The 23,076-nt window shown below is 43.5% G+C and overlaps 1 protein-coding gene across 1 annotated transcript in view; it reads left to right on the top strand.

Annotated features, from left to right (window-relative positions):
* The first annotated feature begins 878 nt into the window (after window positions 1–878).
* The window catches only part of MIDEAS (mitotic deacetylase associated SANT domain protein), a 90,206-nt gene continuing 68,008 nt past the window's right edge, over window positions 879–23,076 (top strand). The window contains exon 1 of the mRNA XM_084631447.1: window positions 879–964. The gene's annotated coding sequence lies outside the window, so the exon portion shown is untranslated. The remainder of the gene's footprint in view (window positions 965–23,076) is intronic.

Genomic DNA, 23,076 nt, shown 5'->3' with positions numbered 1-23,076 from the left:
TACATATTCCACTGGGTGAGAGGACAATTTCCTGTAGCAAGAAGAAAATTCTTTTAAAAAGTTTCAGATGTTTGAAACGTTCAGCATTTATTGAAATGCTCTGAAGATTGTTCAGAAACCCAGAACTCTATGACAGGTTTCAGAGTAGGAGCCGTGTTAGTCTATATTCTCAAAAAGAAAAGGAGTATTTGTGGCACCCTAGAGACTAACAAATTTATTTGAGCATAAGCTTTCGTGAGCTACAGCTCACTTCATCGGATGCACGAAAGCTTATGCTCAAATAAATTTGTTAGTCTCTAAGGTGCCACAAGTACTCCTTTTTTCCAGAACTCTATGGTTCCCCACTTTTAAGCTTACTGTATTGGCTTGAGGAGGGGAGCGGGGAAGAGAACCGGAAAATATATTCTCTGAGGCAAGTGGCCTGCTAAAACAAATCACATTATAATCTTTCCTTTTAAAAACAAGTAAATAGACTACAAGCTTAACGGGAAGGCTGGGGACTGGACACATTATATAACCTAGGAGTTTTGCAAAGTATGATATACACAGAGCGGCATTTCACAGTGAGGTTTTGCTTCACAAATTGGTGAAGCAGAGGCCTTCCCCTCCCCTCTTTTCTACAAATAAGTAACAAATACTAAGCACAGACGGTCAAATCTGTGAGAAGGGCAGCAAGGATCACGCTAGCTAGTCAGAGCTGCTCAATAATCAAGGGTGGAAGAGAGGAAGGAGCTGCTTCCCGACTAGAGCTCTAAACTGCAGCTTCTGTGAGAGGAGCAGGAGGGAGGAGTTGAATTAAAGGGACTCATTGGGAGCCTCCTCCACTTACAGTATGAGGAAGTGACGCTTTTAGTGAGCCCCAGAGAGAAAGGAGCAAAGTTTTTGTTTGTTAATTGTTTCATCTTCGTCCCCCCTTCTCGGAGTAGCAGAGCTGGGAACAGAGCTAGTGCCTTTAGCTTCCAAGGTGAGCAAACAAATTCCACTCCCCACCCTCTTTCCTGCAGCTTTATTTTTGGTATTAATTTGTTTCCGTGTCAGTGGTATTTTTTTAAAAAAATCAGTGGGTTGGCCTGTGGTTATTTGGTGCAAGATGAGACGAAAAGAACTAGAGAGGGAGATCTGCTGTTAAGTTTCCGTTTATATGGCCTTGACACCCCCCATCTCAGCATTGCCAAATGACAGGAGCAGCTGACTTCGCTCTTCGGGGGCCCAGGCGCAAGAAACTGAAGTATAGCAGAAGTGCAGTGACACAAGTTCCTTTATTTATGAGAAACACAGCTTTTGTTTCTTCTGTTTGAAAACAGTCAAGATTAAATTCGTTTAAAATAAATTTTTAAAAAGGCACTGCAAAGCCATTCTCTCTTTTTTCCCCCCAAAGCCACATCAAGTCTCTAAATATGGGTTTGAGACCCCCTCCCCCTTAAGAAGCTGTCTTTTGCATATTTTTTTTCTCCTGTTAAAATTTCCATCTGATCTGTATTGGGATATCAGTGCAAGATTTTTGAATGTTCCATATTTATTAGCCTTTGCAATGTGTAAAGTGTGGGGAAAGTGCTGTCTTTAAGCCTCCTGTGCATGTAGGAAGTAAGCTAAATTATTTTTTTAAAGTACTAAATTAAACTGAAGGGAGCTCTTGATTTGTGAAGATCATAAATATCACTGAGATTTAAACAGTTTTGGATGGGTTTTTTTAAACATATTAACTTATTTTTGACAATTTTGCATTCTGAGTTGTACAATTCTCTTGTAACTGCAAAGGACTGATATTTTGCAGTTTACTAGTAAATGCTGACAGTACACCCATGCACATATGTGAATGTCTTATATAATACAAGCCCTTTATTCTAATACACTTTAAACAAAGATTTATTTTTGCTTTATAAAGCCTTGCAAGGTTGCAAACCTACAGGAATTTTTTCCACACTGCATTTTGTAGACTTATTTGGCATTTGTTTTAAAACAAATAGCTGAAAATTTTATAATAGACAGGATAATAACTTGATTAAATCCAGGTTTACTGGTTTGTAAGTAGTGCAAAGGTTCTCTGCATCAAAGCACTGAGCAAACAGCAAAGGGAAAACAGAGAAAAAATGTCTTAATGCAGAGACTGAGATTAGTTGTTTAGAGGGTGATACTTCAGTTCATAGCAGCCACAGCTTTGTGAGTGTATAATTACAATGTGATTGCATAGGAAGGCATTGTTGGAACTAATGTGCGTACACAGGCTATTGTGCAAGACCTCTGTATGGAATAAAAAGTAGATTTGCATTGCAAATAGTAAAAAGAAAATTTAGCCCTTACTAAGCTGCTGAGTTCCTTTTTGGCTTTTGACCTCATCATGATGATCCCTCCCTGAAATATTACCAAATACCTGAGAGTTAAAGAGAAGGGAGAAAAATAAAGTTGTTTACATTGCCCCACCGAAAAAGAAATGGGAGAAGGGAAGTATTGCACAGGAAACTGATGCCACTAGAGGAGTCCTAGATTTGATGTACTTCACAGAAAATACCTATAATAATGTCTGAACTTATAAAAGATTTTGAAAGCTCATTGAATCTGTGGCCTTGCATTTTGACAATTCAGCAGATACTAAGCAGTCAGTTTTGCTAGTAGTTTGGTGGATTTTGTGTAAACTTCTGCTGTACAATTGTGACTCTGGTCAGGTCCTTGTCTCTTGTATACTGAGTGAGGAAAAACAAATGCATTAAAATTAAAAAGTGGTTGCAATTCTGCTATCTTGTTGTTTGGTAGAGCGAGAGGCAGAGGTAGTTTGCATGTTCTGCCACAAGAAGTAAAAGGTTCAGAAGAGGAGTGGTAATAGAGACAAGATGTTCCCAACTCTGGTGCTTTTATTGTGAATCAGGCAATATTCAGTGTTGTTCTTAAAAACCGAGATCCAGGAATCTTTTGATAACAGAGAATCTGTTCCTATTATTGTTTGTTTGTTTTGTTTTTATTTTTTATTTTTTTATTTATAAAAATAAATAAATCTAGCCCTCCTGGAGGCAGACAAGCTTGAAAACATGACCTAAGTATACCCTAAAGGCACAAAAACCAAGAGGCAAATAACCCACCCCCAAAATTTATTATTTTTAAAAAATCTCATGATTTTAAAGATATTTCATGGTTTTTGGAGGGGCCCAAGTCATGATTTTTTAAATATTTGGATTAGGCAATACTGGCAGAGCAATGGCTAGTTTGAGCCATACAGCAAACCTAGCAATTCTTTGGAAAATCAGAACTTAAGAGGAACATTGATTTTTTCAGTAATAAATTTTTAAACTCTTTTTTTCTATAGGTAGTGTTGGCTCATACTTAGAGCAAGGAATTGGGAACTAGGATTTCTGGGTTCTATTCCTGAGTGCCACTGACTTGCGGTATGACTTTATGTAAGGGGACTGTTGCCCCCTTACTAAGGTTCAGTGCGGGTTTTTTAGTTGCTAGCTCCCAGTACTAAAAAGGGGGAAGGGTTGATGGGGAATCAGGACCCTGAGACTGACAGCCCCCAGGAACAATGGGGAGAGGCCAATGCTCCAGGTCATCCTGAATGACAGGGCAAGCAGGCTAATCAGGGAGTCAGGAGGCCAGGGCGGCCCCGTCCTCATCCTCCGTGTGAGCTGGATTTGCCTGGGTCAGACAGAGTGGGGCCGAGCTAAGGAGAAAGCAGGGGCCCAAGCTAAGCTGGGGAACAGAGCTGTGCCAGATCCAGAGGAACCAGAAAAGCAGCCCAGAGAGAGCAGACCCTGTCCTGGGAGCAGAGACGCAGCCCCAAAGCCAGAGGCACAGCCCAGAGAGAGCAGACTTGCCCTGGGAGCAGAGCTGCAGCAACCAGAGCCAGAGGGGCCAGAAGAGCAGCCCATGAAGCAGGTCAGTGCTGGGAGCAGAGTCACAGAAGCAGCCTGCAAAGCAGACCCGTCCTGGGAGCAGAGCTGTAGCAACCAGAGCCAGAGGGGCCAAAGAAGCAGCCCAGGGAGCTGGAGGCAGAGCAGCAGCAGCAGCGCTGAGACCGAGTAGTGGAGCTGGGGCTGGAGCAGTCCAGAGCTGGGTGTGGTGAGCCTCTGAGGAGAGCGAGGGGGACCCTGGGCAACGGGCCCAGCACAGGGAGATGCCTCAGCCAAGAGGCTCTGCAGGCCAGGCTTGGATCATAACCCCAATAGGGCGGAGGCGACACTGGGAAGAAGGGTCCTACCACTTAGATCCTGAGAGCGTGTGGCCACCACCAGAGCAAGTGTCCAACCCACAGCATCCCTACAGCAAAGCCAGGCCTGAGAAGAAGGCCTGGGACTTGCAAGGAACAGACTGTGAACTGCCCTGACATTCCAGAGACACTGTTTGCGATGTTCCCTGCCACAGAGCGGGTTGATGTGTTTCCTTTAACCTTTCTCATTTTCCCTTATTCTTTTTAAAATTAATTGTTGATTAAATAACTTGCATTTGCTTTAACTTGTATGTAATGGTCAGTGGATCAGAGAAGTGCCCAGTGCAGAGAGAGTACCCCAGAGTGGGGACACCCTAGCCCCTGTCCTAGGTGACCGCAGCAGGGTTGGGGGTTGAGACCCTAGGAATCCTGGGCCCAGCCTTGTTCGGGTTACGAGGATTCTGCCAGACAGGAGAGTGGAAGGGAAGTCCTCAAGGGCAGGGAGGCCACTGGGTAAAGGAAATGGGAGTGAGGACTCGGATCCTTTCACTAGCCCACTTCACCGGGGTAGTGCAGAAGCCAGGAAAGTTCCCCACAGTAGCGGGACTGTTCCCCTGCTTACATTTAGGCAAGTCTCTTTGACTAAGACTTTGAAAAGTGGTGTGTAATTTTGGGTGTTTAAGTTCCTAAGTGTTCAACTTGAGAGACTGTAGAGCTTTTCAGAAGTGCTGGGCACCCATAGCTGCCAGAGATTTCATTTGGAGTTGTGGGTGCTTGCCACTTACGAAAATCAGATCCAGTGTGGCTCAAGCACTCAGAAATTGGAGCACCCAAGATCAGAGGCCACTTCTGGAGAAATTTGGCCTTAAACTCAACTTCAATTTCCTCACCTGTGAAATGGGGATAATGCTGTCTACTCTGGATGCTGTGAGGCTTACTTTTTGCTTATAAAGTGCTTTGAAATTCCCCTGGTAAAAGGGACTATAGACGTGAGAAGTGTTATTTCATCATAATGTCTTGGAAGTTTAGGGTAGATTTCAGCCATCAGAAATTCAATTCCTTTAATGTGTATGTACACATCAGTTTATTACTGTAGGTTTCCCCATCATCGAGCAAATAGTGCATCTACAGTTATACATAATTCTCTTGAACAGAGCACTGAGTTTGTTTGTTTTAAGCAGAAATTTACTTGAGCTTTGCAAATGACTTATAAACCACAATATGTAGGTAAATGGTAGGCCCACTAACATTGCCAGTGTTCCTTCAGTGAACCACCAGTACATTAAAATAAAATAAATAAGGTATTTTAGTCAGTGCATGATTGAACCATTTTGTACTTGTGCATTTTTCTTCATTCTGCTTCTCCTGTCTGACTCATTTAGTGAGACCCATAATCACATGTTCTGACATCAAAATTATTTCCAGAAAGAAAGACGAAAAAATCCTCACTAATGCTTGTTTCCTTGAGTGGCTTATGCTGTAATTCAGAAAGATCAGCTCTCACTGAAATCTTTTGTTTTCTTATAACTCATATGAAAGAAGTCTTAGGCCATGTTCCTGCAAATCCTTACACAGATAAGTGGCTTTATTCCCATGAATAATCTCATGATATTCAATGAGATGACTCATAAGCATATAGTTACATGCAGAAGAGTGTGTAATATTGGGAGGGTAGGCCCTGATCCTTCAGAGACTTAACTATATGCTTTAGTTTACACAACTGAGTTGTCTGTTGGAGCCAGTGGACTCCTCACATGCATAAAGTTAAGCATGTGCATAAATCTTTGCAGAATCAGGGACTAGATTTGAATACATATGCAAATAGTAGGGTTTTTTGAACCATTCTATTCAAATCAATATCAAGGATATAATTGTCTATTCAGATTTTCTAGGATAGTTCAAGAAACCTCTAGAAAGATTATGCTTTTTTCATTAAACTTTATTGGACTTTATTATGAATAGAGCCCGAATAAATTCATGGCCATGAAAAACGCATCACAGACCATAAAATCTGGTCTCCTGCCTTGAAATCTGGTCTTTTGTGTGCTTTTACCCTATACTATACAGATTTCATGGGGCAGACCAGTGTTTCTTAAATTGGGGGTCCTGACCCAAAAGGGAGTTGCAGTGGGGGGTTGCAAGGTTATTTTAGGGGGATCGGGGTATTGCCGCCCTTACTTCTCCGCTGCCTTCAGAGCTGGGCAGCCGGAGAGTGGTGGCTGTTGGCTGGGTGCCCAGCTGTGAAGGCCAGCGCCCTGCCAGCAGCCATGCAGAAGTAAGGGTGGCAATACCATACCATGCCACCCTTACTTCTGCGTTGCTGCCTTCAGAGCTGAGCAACTAGAGAGTGGCAGCTGCTGACTGAGGGCCCAGCTCTGCAGGCAGCAGTGCAGAAGTAAGGGTGGCAATACCATACCCTGCCATCCTTACTTCTGTGCTGCTGCTGGTGACGGCTGTGCCTTCAGAGCTGGGATCCTGGTCAGCAGCTGCCACTCTCCAGCTGCCCAGCTCTGAAGGCAGCCCCCTCCCACCAACAGCAGTGTAGAAGAAAGGGTAGCAATACCGCAACGCCCTCTACAATAACCTTGCGACCCCCCCCACAACTCCTTTTTGGGTCAGGACCTAAGTTCCCTCTAAGCTGTGAGGCCGTGCAGCTGCCTATTAAGCCCTGCGCAGGGACTCAGGGCTGCGGCTGAGAGAGATGCCTCTCCCCCAGCATGGACCTGCTGCAGCCGGGGGGAGGTGCCTCCCTGCACCGGATCCGCATGGACTGGCCGGTGGGGGGGGAGGTGCCCCTCCCCCCAGCCCAGGGGCTGCTGCGGGGAGAGAGAGCTGGAGGGGAGTCCTCTTTCCCCGCTGTAGCTCCCAGGCAGCCTGCACCCCAAACCCTTCATCCCTGGCCCCACCCCAGAGCCCGCACCCCCAGCTGGAGCCTGCACCCCCCTGTACCTCAACCCTCTGCCCCAGCCCTGAGCCCCTCATCCCGGGCCCCACCCCTCACACACACACCCGCACTCCAATCCTCTGCCCCAGCCCTGAGACCCCTCCCACACGCCGAACCCCTCAGCCCCATCCCCAGCACATGAATTTCTTTAAGTGCGCACCAATATGGAGGTGATGTGTGTAGCGGTGCACACAACAAAATTCATTCCACATATGTGTGGGAAAAATTAGAAGGAACATTGGTCAGAACCCCTACAATTACAACACTGTGAAATTTCAGATTTAAATAGCTGAAATAATGAAATTTATGATTTTTAAAATCCTATGACCATGAAATTGACCAAAATGGACTGTGAATTTGGTAAGGTCCTAATTATGAAAATAGTGTGTGTGTGCGGGGGGTGGAATATACAGCCAACTCTTCCAGAGTTCATTACCTGAAGTTCTTCTCCTCATCCCCTGGGGAAATAAACTCCAAACAAACACTTGGGTGTTTTTTTCAATACTAGTCAGTGCTTAATTGTGTTTGAACACATTACTATATTTTTTTACTTCTAACAGACATTTGTTCCATAATATCTTTTTTTACCCAGGTGATCAAATTAATAAATGGTTAGAGTAAAATGATTTATGGATAGGGTAAACTTTGACATAGTTTTTATATCTTGTTTCCTTTTTTTTTTTTTTGCAGTTTTTAACAGATTTTTTTGCTGCTATATTTATTCAGTTATAAAAAATAAGTGTTAATTCTAATAAATTAAAATGCAAGGGACTCTTCATCTTGCCTTAACATCACAAATCTTTCCAGTAATATGAAAAAAAGAAACCCAACCACCGTGAATTCACCTCTCCTCATAGCTGTGAAGAAAAGATAAGTTTTGCAACACATGCCTGGAAGGTTAACAAATTCTGGCTCTGGCAGATCAAGGGCAAGGAGCGAGTTCCAAAACAGAGGACTTCTCACAGAGAACATATCTCCAGCACTTCTTTTCTATTTGCAGCAAGGGACTGCCTTCTTCAGCACCTCCACTTAACAGAATTGTGGCAATATGGAAAAGGGAGATTGTCTGCTGCAGAGGTTTTGGTTATGTTCTGTGTCGTGTTCCCTCTAGCATGACTTTAATATTCCCTGCATCCAAACCAAGAAGTCTGTCAGTTGTGCATAGGTCATGCTGTGTGGTATGTGTGAGACCCCTGGAGAGAGATGGCTTCTTTGCTAATCCATTTAAAGCTATACAGTTGAACACCAACACCTTGAATTCCATGTGGAAGCTCACTGGCAGTCAGTGCATCTCCTGGAGCACTGATGGAGTGTGTTTCCATCCATGAAACTGCTTAATAAGCAGACCATGGCATTCTCCTTAGCTTCTGTTTGCGAATGGTTCCAAGCTGTAGCTCTTCCTAGGGTGCATTGCACCAATCTAATCTTGAGGTGAAAAAAGTGTGGATAATCATGGCAAGATCAGAGAGAAATGGTTCTCACCAGGAGAAATGAAGAAAGTGCTTTGACTTCAACCACTACCTGGACATCCAGGAGCAGCCTAAGATCTAATCAAACACCTAAGTTGCACATCTCTACTACAGACAGTGGTCACATAGTTAGGGATGCTGAGATCAATTCTGCTAACTCTTCTGGCTGCTTTCCCCCAAGGTGCCAACATTCTCAATCTTGTCTAGATTAAACTGTGACCACCTGCCTCTCTTCCACACCTCAAACTCAGATAGATAATGGTTTATTTTATTTATTCTATACTACATAAGCCATACTGACACACTGTGGAATTTGCATATCTTTTTATCACCATTGAATCTGACAAGCAGTCATACGTACTAATAGATTACACTGGTACCTGTTGTTGCTTTGACAGCTAGTGTTTAGCATGAAATTACACTTGTAATTTTTTTTTGTATGAAGTTAAAATAAAGACTGGGAGAACCCAGATGAGTTTAGAACTTGTGAAAATAAGCTATTTTGAAAGACCCATAAAAAAGCATGGAATAACACACTTTTCCTCTGCATTCCCCCATCCTTTATTTTTAGTTCTTTGATAGTTAATTCTGAGTTCTCCAATTTTAATTCGTGGCAGTACTGCTTAAATGTAAATATTAGTGATTAAACTAAGTGGGAAACTGGGAACGAGGACTCCCGGGTTCTATTCCTAGCTTTGTCACTGACTTGATGTGCGTTCAGTGATTGAATACAAAAAGAGAGAGCCAAGACCAGGGGTGGCCAACCTGTGGCTCTGGAGCCAACATGTGGCTCTTCAGAAATTAATATGCGGCTCCTTGTTTTGGCACCGACTCCAGGGCTGGAGCTACAGGCGCCAACCTCCTGCCACAAAACAGCTGATTGGGAGGTGCAGGCAGGGAGGGAGGGAGGGGAAGATGCTGATCAGCAGGGGTGGGAGGCTCTGGGAGTGGAGCGGGGGTGCTGATGGGGGCACTGCTGACGTATTACTGTGGCTCTTTGGAAATGTACATTGGTAAATTCTGGCTCCTTCTCAGGCTCAGTTTGGCCACCCCTGGCCAAGACAGTGCAACAGTCAGGCTTCATTCCTTCCTCTACATATGCTGTCCACTCATGAAGTACTTCCTGAAAGTGGAATTCTCTAGGTTCCTTGACATAACCCTATACATAATCATACTACAGCTGCTCCTATAGGGAAGCTATGTGGCACACCATCTTTTTTGTCACATTTATTTCAGAAAGAAAAATTGTACATGTATACTATAACTCATTTACATATTTAACATATCATACTCCCTTAAAGTCTCATATATATATATATATAACTTAATATTAATATATTTTTGGACTAACTCTTCACTTACTTGGGAATGAACCTCTGGGTTTGGCAGGGTTGTTTTATTTTTTATGCTTTAATATTTGTACATAGTCTTGTGTATAACTTGCAGGCTGTTTGATGATGGAGCAAGTGTGACTTGTTTCTTCTGGTGATGTGGTGTGTTGAGAATCTTTTCCAATATCTGTTAGTTGCTTGTGAGCCTGTGTTCCTGATGATCAAGTCACAGAGCAGTGTATATTTCTCTATTTTCACATCTATGTCTTGTGTTCATAGTGACTGAATGTATTTTAGTTTCAGTTAAATATATCTCCATCCCCTGTTGTCATATGAATGAAGATTTATCTATTCAGTACATGTTGCTTGCTTTCAATTGCATGGTGTGGCCTGAGGAAAGAATTGGATTTTGGCAGGATCTTCCATTGTGGTTTTGGAAGGTCTTTAGCTTGTCAGTCATAGCAGGTTTTGGCCTTTGCATGTCTCTCTTCCTTTTTGTCTGTTACTCCTTCCACCACTACCAAGTATAGTAATGCTGGGGCTATGGGCAGCAAGGTATGGATGTCTTGACATCAAACGTTGTACTGGGCTGCTATTAAGGCCTTCTGTGGGAGTTTCTTAATTCAATAATAGTTTGCCATATATTTTCTTTGCTTTTTTGCAGCTTTCTTTCGTAGACTCTTAGCAATTTTTAACAGCCAGTTCAGGTTTCTCATTTGACTGGCTATTGTATGGTGATGATGTGATATGACTGAATTCCCATTCCCAGTAAAATTCATGAATTTACTGTTGGTCAACTGGGGTCTGAAACTACACAATTTGGGATACCATGCTACTGAAATGCTTCATTGCTTTGTCTGTAATGGCCCCTATGGTAGTGTCTGACAGTTCATCTGGTTCTAGAGGTCTGAATAGTAGTCTACGGTAATGAGGCAGTTGGTGGTGAAAAGGTAATACTTTGCACCAAGTTCAGTTGCGGATGCTGTGTATTTTTCTTTTATTTTCATGCTTTCCCTTTGTTACTTGGTGAATTAATTATCGCTTGCTGGCTTCACTTACTCTCTGTTTTGATGTGAGCTTGTTCACTAGCTTTGCATATGTTTATAAGTCTTGGTAGAGTTAGTGTGGGATCTCTTAGCATTCTCATTTGAGCTTCTGCATCTTTCATCCCTATTACTAAATTTTCATGAATTAGTTCGTCTTTTAAATTTGATAATCCCAGGAGTTGGCCATTTTGCACAGTCTGGTAATATACCGATCTATTGTTTCTCCATTTTTTCATCACAATTGTTGGAAAGATACCTTTGTATATGACATTTTGTGGGTTGAAAATGCTTTTGGAGCAATTCTAGGGTTTTACATTTGGTTTTGTTCTAATGCAAAATAAAACTGAAACATTTCTAAATTCTCTGCGAAAGGGGATGGAGCTGCAGCTCCGGAGCGGTCTGCCTGGTGGGCTGTGACAAGGCCACAGAACCTGAAAGTCTGGGCTGTTGAGCAGGGAAGCTGGGAGGAGAACAAGTAGATTTTGAACTCTGCCTGGCTTCTGTTGGAACTTTGTCAAAATCAAATTGTCTCAGTGGCTGCAATTTAAACCAACTGGCAAATTCTGACTAAAAAACTGTCCGAATTTTTTCCAAACCAGCTCTAGACATTACCTCTTACACATAGTCAGTCATAGCACTGTGATCTTGTGCAAGTAACACAATCTTTCTGTGCCTCAGGTTCTTCACAGGGTTGTTGTGAAACGTAACTAATTAATTCTTGTAAAGGGCTTCAAGTTGCTTGGATGAAAGATGCTAAGAAATTAAATGTACTATTCTTAGGACTAGCACTTTTATTGTTCTTAGACTGTGAAATCCTTGAAGCGGAAGTGATCCTTTTTCAGTGCTTGACAAGTACATTGCTAAGGCCCTACCAAACTCATGGTCCATTATGGTCAATTTCACAGTCATAGGATTTTTAAAATCGCAAATTTCAGGATTTCAGCTATTTAAATCTGAAGTTTTAGGGTGTTGTAATTGTAGGGGTCCTGATCCCTACAATCTTAGGGGGGTTGCAGTATTGCTACCCTTACTTCTGCGCTGCTGCTGACGGCGGTGCTGTCTTCAGAGCTCAGCAGCTGGAGAGCGGCGGCTACTGGTCGCGAGCCCAGTTCTGAAGGCAAAGCCGCCACCAGCAGCAGTGCAGAAGTAAGGATGGCAGGGTATGGTATTGTCACCCTTACTTCTGTGCTGCTGCCTGCAGAGTTGGGCCCTCAGTCAGCAGCCACTACTCTCGGGCCACCCAGCTCTGAAGGCAGCAGCGCAGAAGTAAGGGTGGCATGGTGTGGTATGATATGGTATAGTATTGCCACCCTTACTTCTGTGCTGCTGCTGGTGGGGCGTTGCCTTCAGAGCTGGGTGCTTGGTGTGATAAACTCAGGACAGACAGCTGTGGGGTGGGGATGGGGTAGAAAACGGTCCCAGAAGGTTAAAAGGCCCTCCTCCCTATCAACTGGGGAGGGGTAACTATAGATCAATCAGGTTCAGCTGAGAAGGGGTTACCAGAGAATCAGTTAGGATCAGCTGAGTGGGAGTTACCTGAGGTCAGTTAGGATCAGCTGATTCCAACTAAGGGCTGCCTGAGACTTTTTTAAACCCTCCCCTGTTGGGGGGGAAGAAAGAGAGAAGGAGTCAAGCTGCCAGTAGGCTAGGAGCAGCAAGACAGCGAGCCTCACCAGGAGGGGAGGGAGGCTGCATTCCCTCCCAGAAGGGAAGAAAAACAAGCTCAAGAGACTGGCTGAGAGAAGGAACAGACTGCCCCTGTGCATCCTAGAAGGACTGTTTTACCCAAGAGCCCGTCTTATCAAGACTAAAAACAGCTGAGGCTGGTGAGACAGAGAAGGTGCCTTGCCACACCGGCTAACATTTGCCGCTCTCTGGCAGCAGCTCTGAAGGCAGTGCAGAAGTAAGGGTGGCAATCCCGTGATGCCCCTAAAATAACCTTGTGACCCCCCCCTTAACCCCTTACAACTCCCTTTTGAGTCAGGACCCCATATCTGAGGAACGCTGGTCTCCCCTGTGAAATCTGTAGCATATAGAGTAAAAGCACACACAAGACCAGATTTCACGGTCCAGGATGTGTTTTTCATGGCCATGAATTTGATAGGGCCTATACATTGCACATAGTGGGAGCTATCACAGATAAATAATATTTGCCTTTGTGTCATTTGTGCAAAAAGCAGCATTTTAGTTTAGTCTCAGAATTGAAATGGCCTTCATTCAAAAACTTTACTTCCCTGAGTCCCAAACTGTGTGTGAGAATGAGGCACTTAGGAGCTGATTTTTTTTTTCTTTCCTGTTGCACCAAAATATATATCCTGAAGTCTGAGGGCTGTTGTGAGGGTTTACTTCTGCTTTTGGTGCTGGTATGTTCATCCTTTTTCAGCAAAGGCAGAATATCCCAGAAACAACATTCTGCAGAACGATCTTGCTACTGGTGCACTGTACATTGCTTGTGATTACTGAAAAATTTTCTGCAGTGACTAGGGCGCTGTGACTGCATACAAGAAAAGAAATGTGAGAATTTGATTTTTTGTTTATATTCTATAAACAATTTTTGATTTATTAAGTTTGAATTTGAAATACAAAGAATACCCACTCAAAGAAACATTCAAATGTAAAAACTCAGGAAGTTTAGAGTGATACCCTTACTCATGTTGAACAATTCCATACTCCCCAAGTAATCTCCTTGAAGTCAGTGGCACTATTTGTAAAGTACCTTTACTCATACTGAGCAGTATCACAATTTGTCCCTTAGTGGGTAAAACCCCCACAACTGATGCATCGAATAGCAGAGGATGCATGTCTCAAGCAGCTGCAAATATTCTATCTCAGGCTGTCACAGAATGTTACAACTGTAATTAAAAGAAACCCTAACCATTTAACACACCCTGATAAACTCAAAACAATGGCAAATAAATATATTTAAATATCACCCTCTTCAACATCAATTGCTCATTTATCATCTTTCTGAACAGGTGAAGATTTGGAATCTAGAAAAGGTTTAGCTTCCTTATAGTCCTAAAAAGTTAAATTGGATGTTGTGGATGATATTGGACAACTTTACAAGGTATAAAAGAGAGGCTGTTGCTCCAGTTTACAAAACTCTCACTTGAAAGTCTCAAATGTATATCTATAATTCTGATAGTTTAGAAAAATTGAGGAATGATTTGATTAACCTATTCATTTGTGTTTTATTGCATTGTGATACTATATTTCTTAAAGCTCTTGTTTTTGTTCCGTATTTAATTCATCTGGGGTTTGAAAGTGCTAGACGTGCTTTTCCTCTAACCTGTAAACACCTTCCCACTTAAAAGCTTCAAAGCAATTTTTAGAAGTATTCTCTGGTTTTGTTTATTTTTGTCATTATACCAAGAGTTGTGGTGGATATTCCATCACTGACCACTTTTTAATGAAGATTGAATGTTTTATCTGAAAGATATGCTGTGGGAATTGTTTTGGGAAAGTTCTTTGGCCTGAGTTATACAGGAGGTCAGACTAGATGATGACAATGATCTATGAAAACATAGTGCTTATGCTAGCCTATCCTAAAATTTAAAAACATAATATTTTCTACTAGTGGTGTGGTAGGGTTATCACCTTTGGGATGCAAAAAACCCAGCACCCACTCTCCCCACAAGGCAAGCCTGCCACAACCCCAACCACAAAACAACTCTGCAACCTCCCCTCTATCCCCTTCAACAGCCACTTACAGTATCTAGAGACATACTTAAACTTATCTATATATGTTAAGAAAATAATGTTCTCCCACTGCAGATGTGGGAACACTGCAACATCTTTAGCTGGACACAAACTTTTAACATTCGATATACTAGTGTATTGTGATGATAATGCAAATCTTTAGATCCACATAAAAAACCTGGCAGATCAAATTATTTTTCCTGGAAAATGTCAAATCCATAAACAAACCAGCCAGGCTGGTGAAATACCAGCCAGGAGGTAACCTGTAGTGTGGTGTATCTAGGATGAGGGGGCCTAGGCCTTCCCGCAACTAGAGGCCCGTTTCCTCAGTCCAGGGGGAGGAACTACTGAGCCCAGTTGCAAGTGATTATGGGGGACAACAGATGGGGAAAAAAAGGAATGGGAGTGAGAGTCATAGGGCCAAAACAAGGGGTCCAGATGGGGACACCAAGCAGAGAACCCCAGACATCACCCACTGTTCCACAAAGGAATTCAAATATTTAGTGTCCAGAGGAACTCTGCCTGAAGACATAATACAAAGGACTGGAAACAGGCTCCAGAGTCATAGAGCACTCCCTCCATTTAGCTTCCTCCTCCTGGTGTGATCAATGGCCATCTTGGCCAGTGCCAGAAGGAGGTTGATGAGATCTTGCAACTTTTTGGGGCCGCAGATAGGATGTGTAAATATAAGGAGGTGTGTGCAGAAATGCATCCAGAACCTCAGCAAGAGGTTCTGGAGGAACCAGAAGAGGGGCTGCAGCCTGACATACTCTAATAGGTGTGTGCCAGAGTCTCCCTCTCATTGTAGAAGGGGAAGTTGTTAGAGGAATCCATAAACTGTGCCAACCACACACCCGTACTCATGGCTCCAAGGAGAAGACACCAACTAATATCTTCACCGGGATGTGGGACCAGGGTGGTGAACAAGCTGGTCCATTGGGCTCCCTGCCCTCTGTAAGTGGCAGCTATTCCTGCCACTTGGTGTTGGGTTGGGACATAAGGGCAAGGAAGTGGGTGGTATGGAGCATGCGCATGTACAGATGTTCTCTGTGTGCGGTTCAGAGATGGACTGGCTGAATGGCATTCAGCCTACTCAGATTGTGTGTTGGAGTGGAGAACTACTCGTGAGGCAAGGATCCAGTGATGACCTCTGATGGGCAGGGAGCGCCCTCTCACAGGGCCTGCTTGAGAAAAGTGAGAGAAGCAGGAGCAAGGCTGTCCTCACCTCCTGGAGCACATGACAGGGTGGGCAACCCCATGCACTAGCCATGCACCATGGGCTCCACCTAGTCCCTCCAGCGGTAGTCCAGAAGGTCTTTGATTCTCATGACACCAGCCAGGACCATCTTTTGGTGCATGAAGGGGGACTCCACCACCAGCACACAAAGGTGTGGGTTGCATAGTAGGGGTTCTGTGAGGTGGTCTTTTCCCTCAGTGGCCACTGTGAACATGGCTGCTGAAATTAGTTTCCAAGTCCTGAAGTGGTCCTGGTAAACGACTGGCAACTTGGAGAGGTTTCGGGGCAGACGCCGTGGGTGGAGATAAAAATAGCTGTTGGTTATTTCTAAGCCAGTGGAGGAAGATGTGCACCAGCACACTCTGTGGTGGACTATGACTACCATGAAGGAATCTCTATGGGACCTGGAGGTGGAATGTGTGGACCTGGTTGCTGATGCAGACCAGGCCCTGCCCACTCCCTCTCAGAAGGAGGCTCAGGACACGTACAGTGCTTTCCCCAGCTGGAAGAATTCCAGGATCTTCTTTTGGAAACTGGCCAGGGTACTCAGGGTAGTAGTGGTGCAGTGTAGGATCAATTTGTCGGGCCTGATTCTGCAGTTTCTCTGTGCACAGGACTTTCATTGACTGCACTGGTAGTTCTGAGTGTGAAGTGCCTGTTGAATCAAGTCCTTGATGATGCCATTTTCTTTGGATTTTCTTTCATTTATATGTTTCTGATGAACTAATAATATTCACATCTGATCTCAAAAGACTTTACAAAAATAAATAGGCATTGTGATCTCAGTTTTACAGATAGCATAAACTAAGGCTGTCAAGGTTCCTCCCCCACTCTGAACTCTAGGGTACAGATGTGGGGACCTGCATGAAAAACCTCCTAAGCTTATCTTTACCAGCTTAGGTCAAAACTTCCCCAAGGTACAAAATATTCCACCCGTTGTCCTTGGACTGGCCGCTACCACCACCAAACTAATACTGGTTACTGGGGAAGAGCTGTTTGGACGCGTCCTTCCCCCCAAAATACTTCCCAAAACCTTGCACCCCACTTCCTGGACAAGGTTTAGTAAAAAGCTTCACCAATTTGCCTAGGTGACTACAGACCCAGACCCTTGGATCTTAAGAACAATGAACAATCCTCCCAACACTTGCACCCCCCCTTTCCTGGGAAATGTTGGATAAAAAGCCTCACCAATTTGCATAGGTGACCACAGACCCAAACCCTTGGATCTGAGAACAATGAAAAAGCATTCAGTTTCTTACAAGAAGACTTTTAATAAAAATAGAAGTAAATAGAAATAAAGAAATCCCCCCTGTAAAATCAGGATGGTAGATATCTTACAGGGTAATTAGATTCAAAAACATAGAGAACCCCTCTAGGCAAAACCTTAAGTTACAAAAAAGATACACAGACAGAAATAGTTATTCTATTCAGCACAATTCTTTTCTCAGCCATTTAAAGAAATCATAATGTAACACATACCTAGCTAGATTACTTACTAAAAGTTCTAAGACTCCATTCCTGGTCTATCCCTGGTAAAGACCAGCATATAGACAGACACACAGACCCTTTGTTTCTCTCCCTCCTCCCAGCTTTTGAAAGTATCTTGTCTCCTCATTGGTCATTTTGGTCAGGTGGCAGCGAGGTTACCTTTAGCTTCTTAACCCTTTACAGGTGAGAGAAGCTTTCCCCTGGCCAGGAGGGATTTCAAAGGGGTTTACCCTTCCCTTTATATTTATGACAAAGGCACAGAGGAGTTATGGTCGCATTGTTAGGCCAAAATAGAGCCAGGAAAAGAACCCAGGTCTGACTCCCTACAGTTCTTCTGTAGCATTGAGATTCTTTTATAAATAATTACTATTAATAAAGCTACCTGAGCAAAGAAACCAAATCCTCCAGAGTAGTGTGTAGTGCCATTGTAGGATGAGTTAGATGAGTTATTTTGCTTATGTGCTGTGCATACGTATCCCAGGAGCATAGAACAGACCTGAAACTCAGCCAAGCCTCTCTGTAAAGAAGCAGACGTAACTATTAAGAGGAATCTTTGTCTTGGTATTTTGGAGAGCAAAGTTAGATTATTTTTTTTGTTTGTTTGGTTGGTTTTTTTGTTTGGCATCTGGATGTGCTGCTGCTTTTTATGAGTTGATAGTTTTCTCCACGAAACGCCTTTCGCCGCAGGCATGGCTAGCCAGGTGTGAGACCAAAGGCACAGTCCCAAATACCTGTCAACATAAACAACTGCTGACCATGTGCATGAGGACATCTTATTTAAAGGACCAGTGTACTCTGATAGTTTATATGGATAATAGAACAAAACCATAATAACAAGACACTCTTTGCTTGGAATACATGTGTATTAATGTGCTATATGAAAAGGAGTACTTGTGGCACCTTAGAGACTAACCAATTTATTTGAGCATAAGCTTTCGTGAGCTACAGCTCACTTCATCAGATGCATACTGAAGTGAGCTGTAGCTCACGAAAGTTTATGCTCAAATAAATTGGTTAGTCTCTAAGGTGCCACAAGTACTCCTTTTCTTTTTGCGAGTACAGACTAACACGGCTGATACTCTGAAATGTGCTATATGTAACTGGTTTTGGATTAAATTGGATTAGCTTTTTGGGTGTTTTTAAACAGAAATTCTCTTTCGATGGCAGGACTAAACCAATAAAATAATCCTGTCCTGAGTAACTAGATTGTTTGTGAGTACAAAATTACTATTGATATGCCTCTTTAGGACTTATACAACATAGTGATAGTCTGTTAGTGTCAATCATTAACGTGCAAAATGAATATAGTGAAAGATGCCATCAATGTAGATTAATATTTAGACCCACTATTTTAATATTCCCTTGATTCAAGGTATTGGTTCTCATTCTAGCCATGTAGTTGGAACCCAAAATTCAAATACTACAGTAAATAGTGCCCTGCCTACTTCCACATACAGCAGACTGTCAGAGTTGCAGGGTGACAAAACAAAGCAAATAAATAACACACTCCCCACCCCCCCCAAAAAAAAAGAAAAACTTCCCAAGAAAACGAGTGTCCCTGGTTGGTCGTGGTGGTCTGCTGCAAGTCCAGCTCTTCAGCAATCTTGTAGCCTTTGTTTTGGTATCTGATACAGAAAATAGTATATGTGGATCATAAAACTAAGTTTCAGGGTAAATTAATTTTGTAGCCTTTCAGCCTTGGAGCGTCTCTTTTCAAAACAAAGCATGATGACTGTAGATGAGAAATGTTTGTTCTAAAAAGGAAATAGGACTAAAGCTTTCTTTCACTAGTCCCTGTTCGGGGATCTTCTGTTGCTTTTTGGTGGTAGACTAAAGAGACTTGAATGATTTCCACTCAACTCCTAACTTGCTTTGGGGAAAGATGCTGCTGTTCTGTGTAGCATGAGAACTGAAGAAGAAATGTGTCTCCTCTTGCATTATAAAACTCTTAAGCAAAAGTCTCTCATGTCTTCATTTCAATACTTAGATTAAGGCTTTGTCTATATAGTGCAGTGGGCACTACAGGGGTGTGATTTCTAAAATGCATTAGCAATGTTGCACACTAATTAGTCTGCGTAGACCCTGCTGGTGCACACTATAAATTAACTAGTGCACTTTAACACAGTACTATGTTAAAGCGCAGTAGGGAATGTCTAGTGTGTCTCAGCTGGGTCTACAGGGATCAATTCATGCACTTCAAAAATCATACCTCCATAGTGTGCACTGCTGCTCCATGTAGACAGTTATGGATTCTGAACCAATCTGGTTTTACTAATACTTCTAATGCAATTTAAATTTAAAACAACATATATTAAACCAAGTGCTGCTCTCTTGGCTTCTGGGATCTATAGGTAATTCTTCTGGTAAAAGGAGATTCAGCAAAGTGATCTGTTAGGATTGCCAACCCTCCTGGTTCCGCCAGGAGTCTCCCAGAATCAGGCTCTATCTCCTGGAGGCCACTGAAGCGAAACCAGGAGATTTTAGGCCCCTAAAAGTCCAGCGGGCCTAAGGCAGGCTCTCTGCCTGCCCTGACTCTGCGCCGCTCCCAGAAGCGGCTGGCATGTCCCTGTGGCCCCTAGGAGGGTCAAGGGGTCTCTGTGCGCTGACTCTGCCCTGAGTGCTGACTTCGCAACTCCCATTGGCCATAGGGAAATGCTGGCCACTTCCGGGAGCGGCGTGGGGCCAGGGCAGGCAGGGAGCCTGCCTTAGCCCTGCTGTGCTGCCAACTGGGAGCTGCCTGAGGTAAGCGCTACCTGGACGGAGCCTGCACCCCTCCCCCCCTCCCACATCCCAACGCCCTGCCCCAGCCAGGTGAAAGTGAGTGAGGGTGGGGAAGAGCGAGCGATGGAGGTAGGAGGGACGGAGCGAGTGGGGCAGGCCTCAGAGAAGGGGTGGGGCCTTGGGGAAGGGGTGTGTCGGGGGCAGGGCAAGGGTGTTTGGGTTTGTGTGATTAGACAGTTGGCAACCCTAGCTAGCTAAGGCAATAATCCAGCAACTGGGTCTGCACTGGCAGACCTCAGCTCCTATATGGACCAACTGCTTAAATTCTATCTCTGTTTTAGAGGGAGAGGCACACTTTTTTCCCGAATGTATTCATTACAGTAGGAAGTCCAAGTCAGACAGGACCACAGTAAGTCAGTGATTTTTACCTAGCCTTTCTAAAGATGTGTTATATAAAACCTTAAACATGTATCTTTGTCTTGAATTAAAACAGGGGTTCTCAAACTTCATTGCATCGCAACCCCCTTCTGACAACAAAAATTACTCCATGATCCCAGGAGGGGGACTGAAGTCTGAGCCCAGGTGAGCCCTGCCATCCCGGGGTGGGGGGCCAAAGCCCGAGCCCCACTCCCCTAGGTGGGGGGCAAAGCTGAAGCCCAAGGGCTTCGGCCCCAGGCCTGTAACTTGAGACCTGCCACCCAGGGCTGAAGCCATCAGGTTTTGGCTTTGGCCCGGGATGGTGGAGCTCAGGCTTCACCTTCAGCCCTGGGCCCCAGCAAGTCTAATACCAGCCCTGGCGACCGCATTAAAACGGGGTCGTGACCCACTTTGGGGTCCTGAACCACAGTTTGAGAACTGTTGGACTAAAATATTTTCCATGTACTCCTTTTCAGCTCAACAGAAGACTGGTAAAATGTTCTATCAGCCTTGTCTTTGAATTTACCTCATGCTTAGCAGTACTGATTTGTGCAGGAACAGCTGACTGGTGCTTTCTTTTCCTCCAACTGTCTTCACTTGGTGTTGCTGTGGTTTTGTTTTCAAACATCAGTGCTATGTTGCTGAAACTGTTCTGGAAGAATGTTTTATCCTGCACTGTTTTCACTGATGTTTTGTCTGTATGGAGACCCAGTGAGCTGCTTATACTGAAATTAAAATTTCCTGTGAAAGTGCATAACGTGTATTTAGGGCTTAGAGGTGTTTTTTTCCTCTTTTGCCCTGGCCAACAGGTCAGTATAGGCCTGTAATTTTTACATGTGCCATCTGTTTGTACTAAATACAGGATTACACTTAAGAGAAAAGAGAAATATAATTGGTACAGAAGGCAACTGTACTATATCAGGAAGGAATATGGTCTAGTAGTTATAGGACATAATTGGGAACTGAATTCTGTGTTTTTATTCCCATCTTTGTCACTTGCTTGTGTCAAGGTTCCTCCCCCACTCTAAACTCTAGGGTACAGATGTGGGGACCTGCATGAAAACCTCCTAAGCTTACTTTTACCAGCTTAGGTTAAAACTTCCCCAAGGTACAAACTATTTTACCCTTTGCCCTTGAACTTCACTGCTACCACCGAATGTTTATCTGGGTTTATTTATTAGGAAAGCGCTGTTTGGAAACGTCTTTCCCCCCAAAATCCTCCCCACCCTTGCACCCCACTTCCTGAGGAAGGTTTGGTAAAAATCCTCACCAATTTGCATAGGTGACCACAGACCCAAACCCTTGGATCTTAAGAACAATGAAAAAGCATTCAGTTTCTGAAAAGAAGGATTTTAATAGAAGTAAAAAGTAAAAAAGAATCACCTCTGTAAAATCAGGATGGTAAATACCTTACAGGGTAATTAGATTCAAAACATAGAGAATCCCTCTGGGAAAACCTTAAATTACAAAAAGACACAGACAGGAATATCCATTCTATTCAGCACAGCTTAATCTCTCAGCCATTTAAAGAAATCATAATCTAACGTATATCTAGCTAGATTACTTACTAAATTCTAAGACTCCATTCCTGTTCTGTCCCTGGCAAAAGCATCACACAGACCCTTTGCTTTTCTCCCTCCTCCCAACTTTTGAAAGTATCTTGTCTCCTCATTGGTCATTTTGGTCAGGTGCCAGCGAGGTTATCCTAGCTTCTTAATCCTTTACAGGTGAAAGGATTTTTCCTCTGGCCAGGAGGGATTTTAAAGGTGTTTACCCTTCCCTTTATATTTATGACAGCTTGTTTATACTGTTGACATGTAATCTTATCCTCTCCTTGCCTCAGGTACCTCATTTGTAAAATGGAGATAATTACCTACCTAACAGAGCTGTAGTGAGGCTTACTTGCATCTTGTAAAATGATTTGAGATTCTTGGATGGAAGATGTTGTGTACATTAAGTGAAAAATATTTTTATACATTAATTTGCCATAATAAAGAGGAAAAAACAATATAATTTGGGAGACAAATAATCGGCTATAGAGCTTTCACTGCCAAGTCATTGGTTCTAATTCAAACCAGGTTGGTAGTGAACAGAAGGAATCACTAGAGTTAGTGGTCTCAGTCCAGTTCCTAGTGACAAGTATCTGTTTCTACATGGCACCAATTTAACTGATATCAGCTAGAGCTGAGATTAGCAACCTCATCAGAAAGGTCAAGGACTGAGAAAAACAAGGAGATTGATCCCTTAGAGGATGATCCCTCCAGCTCCACACTGAGGCACAGTGGCTGGAGTATTTGCACAGTAGCCGCCATAGGCAGCGGGTATAATAGGCCAGGGATGCTATGCCTCCCTTGGCACAGCCACCACCACTGGACGCCCAGTTGCGGGTTTTGGCCGTTTGCATGGGGGAAGTTTTTGCTTATTATTATGCCTCATGCAGGTTCCAGGTGTCTGAGGAGGCGGTATGTGCTATTCAGCTTCCTGGGTTCATCGTAATCTCCATGGTCTCCAGGGAGATTACTGATGAACCCAGGAAGCTGAATAGCACATACCGTCTCCTCAGATGCCTCAGAACCGCCGTGATGC

This window comes from Lepidochelys olivacea (assembly GCF_965140295.1).
Source record: "Lepidochelys olivacea isolate rLepOli2 genome assembly, chromosome: 6".
Classification (NCBI taxonomy): Eukaryota; Metazoa; Chordata; order Testudines; family Cheloniidae; genus Lepidochelys; species Lepidochelys olivacea.
Note: the sequence above shows the minus strand (reverse complement) of the source record. Positions and strands in the feature narration are given on the sequence as shown.